Genomic DNA, 6,000 nt, shown 5'->3' with positions numbered 1-6,000 from the left:
TCTTTTCTCTACATTCTCACCGACATTTGTTGTGGTCTTTTTGATGATAGTCAGTCTGACACGTGTGAGGTGATATCTCATTGTGTTTTTTTTTTTTTTTTTTTTGCGGTATGCGGGCCTCTCACTGCTGTGGCCTCTCCTGTCGCGGAGCACAGGCTCAGGACACGCAGGCCCAGTGGCCATGGCCCACGGGCCCACGGGCCCAGCCGCTCCGTGGCACGTGGGGACCGGGGCACGAACCCGCGTCCCCTGCATCGGCAGGTGGACTCTCAACCACTGCGCCACCAGGGAAGCCCCTCTCATTGTGGTTTCGATTTTCATTTCTCTGATGATTAGTGACGTTGAGCATCTTTTCATATGCCTATTGACCATGTGTATGTCTTCTTTGGAAAAAGGTCTATTCAGGTCTTCTGCCCATTTTTTAATCAGGTTTTTTTTTTTTGATATTGAGTTGTATGAGCTGTTTACATATTTTGGATCTTAACCCCTTACTGGTCATATCATTTACAAATATTTCCTCCCATTCAGTAGATTGTCTTTTTGTTTTGTTGATGGTTTCTTTTGCTATGCAAAGATTTTAAGTTTAATTAGGTCTCATTTGTTTACTTTTGCTTTTGTTTCTCCTTCCCTCCTTTTGTCACTGACAACTTATTTTCCTGGATTAGTGTTTCTCTGATAATTGTGACCCTTTTACTTGGCTGGTTTTTGTTCTCCTGGTAAAGATTTGAGGGAAACATCTTTATTTCATGGGCAACACACAATCTTGCTCTTTGGGTGGGCCAAATTTCTAAATTTTGGTGATTTTCATAAATTCTGTTATTTCCAATCAGAGCAACACTTCCTGCCCAGGTTCCCAGGTTCTGGGAGTGAAGGCCATTTGGAGAGGATTATCTAGCTCTGAAACCACTGTGCACATACAGATTTCTTTTTTTTTTCTTTCCATCCAGAAGGTCATTCATTAAAAGATTTTTTTAATTGTAAGTAATCATACCTGTTGCAATTTTTGTTTAAACTGCAGGTATTACTTTGAAAAACAATTCAGTTTTGAAAGGGTAATAAACAAGCCTGGTATAAAATTCAAAATGTATAAAGCCAAAGTGGTGAGAAGCCTTTCCTTCCCTTTCCTCTGGTCAACCAGTTCCCCAGAGGCCATCTCAGCTACCAGTTTATTCTGTCTATGTATACATTATAAATCTTTCCCAGTTTGTTGTTTACTTTGCACTTTATTTCTTTTTTGTCAGATTGATGTTATAACATTTTTATATAATCTATTATTTTTAGATCTAAAAATTAGTTTAAAAATGCATGCAATAACCCACACACAAATGTTCATAGCAGCTTTGTTTGTAATAGCTTCAAACTGTGATCATCCCAGATGGCTTTTGACAGGCGAATGGTTAAATAAACTGTGGTACATCCAACCATGAAGTGCTACTCGGCAATAAAAAGGAATGCACCATTGATGCATGCAACAGCTTGGATGAATTTGTTTTGCAACATGTTACCACTGGTGGTGTGTGACATAGTAAGAAATACGTATTTGGTGTCTGCCCTCCCCACTCCCCCTTTCCTGGCGCACAGCTCTAAAACCCTTGTAATCTCTGAAGTGGTAAGTGTGTTTTTGTTGTTAATGAGATGACTAGTGGCTGGAGGATCCTGGAAAGCTCCTAAGGATGGGGGACTGGTTTTTGCTTGGAAAGTCAACCATGTGATTAGAGGGTTGGAATTTTAAAAAATATTTATTTATTTCATTATTTATTTGGCTGCGCCGGATCTTAGTTGCGGCATGCGGGATCTTTAGTTGCAGTGTGCAGGATCTTTTAGTTGTGGTGTGCAGGATCTGGTTTCTGACCAGGGATCAAACCCAGGCCCCCTGCATTGGGAGCATGGAGTCTTAACCACCAGGGAGGTCCCAAGGGTTGGAAGTTTTAATCAATCATGCCTACATAGTGAAGCCTCTATAAAAAACCCTAACTGAAGCTTTTGAAGAGGGTACTAAATACATCAAGGTGCTGGGAGGGTGACAGTCCTGGAGAGGCATGGAAGCTCTGCGCCCCTTCCCATACATCTTGTCCTATGCATCTCTTCCATTTGGCTGTTCCTGAGTTGTATCCTTTAATAATAAATCAGTAATGTAGTAAATAAACTAATTTTTCTGAATTTTGTGAGCTGCTCTAGCAGGTTATTGAACTCAAGAAGGGGGTCATGAGAACCCATGATTTATAGCTGCTTGGTCAGAAGTACAGGAAGCCTGGATTCCAGATTGGCATCTGAAGTGGGAGCAGTTGTGTGGGACTAAGCTCTTAACAATTGGGGTCTAATGCCAATTTCAGGTAGATAGTGTCAGAATTGAATTGAATTGTAGACACCCAACTGGTGTCAGAAGTGTTCAGTGTGAGTAGTAGTACAGAAAAAAGAGTTGTTTTTTTTTTTTTCCAATTTAGAGAGAAACTGAGCAAAGCATACAACAGAACTCTCTGCATTATTTCTTACTACTGCATACAAATCTATAATTATCTCAATAAAGATTTCAACTAGGGCTTCCCTGGTGGTGCAGTCATTGAGGGTCCGCCTGCCAATGCAGGGGATACGGGTTTGTGCCCCGGTCCGGGAAGATCCCACATGTGGGGAAGCAGCTGGGCCGGTGAGCCATGGCCGCTGAGCCTGCGCGTCCGGAGCCTGTGCTCTGCAACGGGAGAGGCCACAGCAGTGAGAGGCCCGTGTACCACAAAAAAAAAAAAAAAAAAAAAAAAAATTTCAACTAAAAATACACAAAATAGAGTATAGAAAGTAAACACTAAATCTTCTTTCCATACCTTATCCTAATTCCATTTTCTAGAGAGAATGTTAACACTATAAAGTATATCCTCCCAGACATTTTCCTGTACTTACACATTTTTCTTAACAAAAATGGGGCTGTGTTTTTGTTTATATCAGTAGCTTATTTTGTTCACTTAGAAAACAGATGTCGTTTCATGGCGTTTAGGGTTGCCAAATATAGCAAATAAAAATGCAAGATGTTCAGTTGAATTTGAATTTTGGATAATGGATAATTTTCTTAGTGTAAATATGTCCCAGTATGTTGCCATTTTCTTTGGCAACCCTAATGGCAGTATACTTACCTAATTCTTTTGAAAAACTGGTTGCACAGTAGTCCACTGACATTTAGCCTTTTCCTATTGATGAGGGTATTCTTTAGATCAGAGTGTTCATCATAATTCTCGGTAATTCATAAAGTCTCTTATATTTGTATGTTGCCTTAAATTATTCAAACTTCTCTCATATTTCATTAAACAAAAATTAACTGAGAATTACAGCAGAAAAATCCTGGGCTTTGGATTCCTGGCTGTTATTCTTATCAGATACTTAAACTTCTTGAACTTCAGTTTCCTCATTTGTAAAACGGGAATAAGAATATCTACTCTGCAGGATTAGAAATAACGTGTATACAACCCCTAGTAGTGCCTAGCAGAGAATGGAACTCAAGAGATAAATCATTGTTATTTACAGTAACGTTAAGATCCTGTAGTAGGTGCTAAGGGATAAACGGAATTAAGAAACATATTCCTGACATTTTTGGGTTACATTTTTTTTTCTTTTTTTTTGCAGTACGTGGGCCTGTCACTGTGGTGGCCTCTCCCGTTGCAGAGCACAGGCTCCGGACGCGCAGGCTCAGCGGCCATGGCTCATGGGCCCAGCCGCTCCACCACATGTGGGATCTTCCCGGACCGGGGCACGAACCCATCCACCCTGCATCGGCAGGCAGACTCTCAACCACTGCGCCACCAGGGAAGCCCTTGGGTTACTTTTAATTTTGAAATAATTTCAAAGTTATTGGCAAGTTGCAAGGATAGAACAGAACAAGGAATTCCCACATACTCTTTACCCAGATTCACTAATTCTACATTTTGTCCTATCATCCTCCTCCTCCTCCTCCTCCTCCTCCTCTCCCCCACTGTCATGTTTTCCTATGAACAAGAACATTCTCTTATACAACCATAATTTAATTATCGAAATTAGGAAATTTAGCAAATTCCCAAAGTAGTTTTCAAATTCAAATTCCTGAAATATTTTTAATAGGTTTTTTGGAGCTATCTCCTTTTCTAGTAGGACTATGGCCCAAAACTTAATTTTGTGTGGCTTCCCATTTTCTCTTGGATTGGATATAAGAATCAAGGCACGGTTTGTAGCCTGAGGTGTGCTAACCTGACTGGCCTCAGAAGAGAAACAGCATTGCTATGAACAGACTGAAGCCTTTGCTTCCCGTCCCCACTGATGACTCATCCGCAAATGGTGCTGACATTCAGGCACTCATTCCACCACCAGAGAAGCACAGCTCTCGCCTTGCCTTGCCAGGCTCGGATACTCTTATGCTGGCAGAGTGGCTGCGTGGGCTTCCTCTGAAATGCACAACTGCTCACCTCCCTTTCCTGGTCAGCACCCCTCCCAACTCTAGCCTGGCACACAAGGCCCTTCACAAAGGGTTCCCTGATTACTGGCTCTTCCTTTCCTGCCACACCCCTTGTTTCCTGTGCTCCACCCAACATACCTTTCTTCCAGGAGACTTGTGTTTTCTTGCCTCTGTGCTTCTGCACATAGAGCTCCTCCTGTCTGGGGAATGCTCTTCCCTCGTCAAATTTTTCTTTTTCTTTTTTTTTTCAAGGCCTAACTCCAGTACAAAATACCTCAATCCCCTGATCAGAACTAATTGCTCCCCATTTCCAGCTCTAAACAGCATGGCTGAGTGCACTTGTATTTGGTGCTTCTGTCTGGTCCTTTATTAAAGTTGGTTGTCTATGGATCTGGCTATTCTGTCTTTGAGATTCCTTGGGCAGAAGACACATCTCTTTTCTTCCCTTTTCTGGCATTGCCCTGAACAGGGTGAGGCATAGGGTAGACACTGGTGACTGATAAAAGAATGAATAGCATGAATTACCCTGTGTGAGAGAGGCAGACACTTGGTTATAGAGATGATGCATGTAAGTGCACATTAATCGTTCAAAAAATTGTAGAGGGTTTTATTATTGCTGCTAATGGTGTTATTATTGGTAGAGATTACATTCCAAATGGCCTGACCCACCCAGTTAGTGACTCAAGAAACAAGGAGCAGCAGAATCATATCCAATCTCCTTATTGTCCATTTGAGGAAACAGGTTCACAGAGGGGCAGGCACTTCTTTCAGGTCAGGTTCCACAGCTCAGAGCCCTGCCTCCTTGCACTGGACTGTTTTGTCTTGCAGCCTAATTACTCTCCTTAATTCAGTAATACTCAAGCTCTTTTGAATATGTACACTCAACATAAGTTTGAAAAACTTTAAGTAGATACCTAAATTTTCTCACCATACTTTTAGTAATAATTTTTATAACCTCCTTTATTTGTATAGAATTCTAAGTTAAAAAAACTGTTATTTTCCTTAGTACTCTTAACCACGTGAGGCAGACAGGCTTGACTATATTAGCCCCATTTTACAGGCAAGACTGGCAAGACAGATCCAGGATATAAACCCTGGGCTTCCACACTCACAGCTGCTCTTTTCGCATTACTTTTTGACACATCATTTTAAAGTCATCTGATTTTTTACTGTTTCACAGTATCAGTAACATCTAATGCTGGCAGGTTAACTCTTGAGCCAAGCAATTTAATTACCTCATAATCTGGCACATTTTAAGGCACTGTTAATACCTCCAATTCAATCTCACAGCTATGTTCGTAATAGGGAAGAACATTTTGTATTCTATTACAAGTTAATCAGTAAAGGGATGTTGCCTATAAGCTTAAATTATACATAACAGCCAACCTCTGGCAACCCTGCCTCCCAGGTAATGAGCATTAAGCTAAAATACCTTTGTTTAGCTGGCCAGGCTCACCTGTGAACGAATAACACATCCCCTCCAGAGGCTGACGGGAACCAGGAAGTGTTTGACTTTACGCCCTCCCCTTTCAGTATAAAAGAAGCCTGGAGGAAAAAAAAAAAAAAGCCTGAATTCTAACTCAGGCCAG

Source organism: Phocoena sinus, chromosome 6 (assembly GCF_008692025.1).
Source record: "Phocoena sinus isolate mPhoSin1 chromosome 6, mPhoSin1.pri, whole genome shotgun sequence".
Lineage (NCBI taxonomy): Eukaryota > Metazoa > Chordata > Mammalia > Artiodactyla > Phocoenidae > Phocoena > Phocoena sinus.
Note: the sequence above shows the minus strand (reverse complement) of the source record.